The following is a 1,007-nucleotide window of genomic DNA, read 5'->3' as shown; positions in this document are numbered from 1 at the left end:
AAAAGCAATAAAAATGTCTCTTTTAATTTTTTATTTATTAATTATCAATTTATTATAATTAATTTCACAATATTTATTATACGTTATTTATCTTAAAAATTAATACAATTAATTAATTGATATCAATTATCGATAATTAATTATAATTTATATAACTCATTTCGCTATACTTTCTAAATAAATAATTAAAAATGCATATTTTAAGTAATTACTAACATTATATTTTTCTAATTATTTGTTTGTCTTATTTATTATTTATGCTTTTAATCAATTATATTAATAAACAAATAAACTAAATTAACTCCGATTATACTTGGACTATTCAACAATTCAACATAATCTTTTTAATTTGGAATTAACTACTAACGATAGAAAAGAAAAAATTTAGAATAATTCAATACTATGAACATTAATTATTATTGTGAAATAACCTAAAATTATAATGTAATTTATTTTTAAAGAAATAATTGAGTATTTATGTTAATTATGAAATAACTTAAAATTATAATGTATTTTATTTTTAAAGAAACAATCATCCATTAATATCTATAAATAGAAACTATCGTCAAAATGCTTTAATTAAAAATATGAGGGATTAATTACTATTTATCAAAAAGTAAAAATATAATTTTCTGCATTTACACTATTAGAAGAATTACCATCATGATTAAAATTAAAAAAAAGAATAAAATTGCATACATAATGAATTTAAAAAATAAATATCATTAAGTAATTATGCTTTTTTAATAAATAGTAAAAAATTAAATATCATAAACGAATCTTTCAAAAGTAACCCTTTTAAATTGTTATGTTTGGCATAATTTATTTGTATATAATTTAAATTAATATTATTTTAAATTATAATAATCATTTATCCTTAATAATTATTGCTAGAATTTAATAATTTTTCATGTCTTACAATAATTATCTATAAATATATATATCCTAACAAAATTATTAAATAAATTTATTATTTTTGTCCTATTTTTACATTAAAAAATGTTCTG

The sequence above is a fragment of the Arachis ipaensis genome, chromosome B05, assembly GCF_000816755.2.
Source record: "Arachis ipaensis cultivar K30076 chromosome B05, Araip1.1, whole genome shotgun sequence".
Lineage (NCBI taxonomy): Eukaryota > Viridiplantae > Streptophyta > Magnoliopsida > Fabales > Fabaceae > Arachis > Arachis ipaensis.
Note: the sequence above shows the minus strand (reverse complement) of the source record.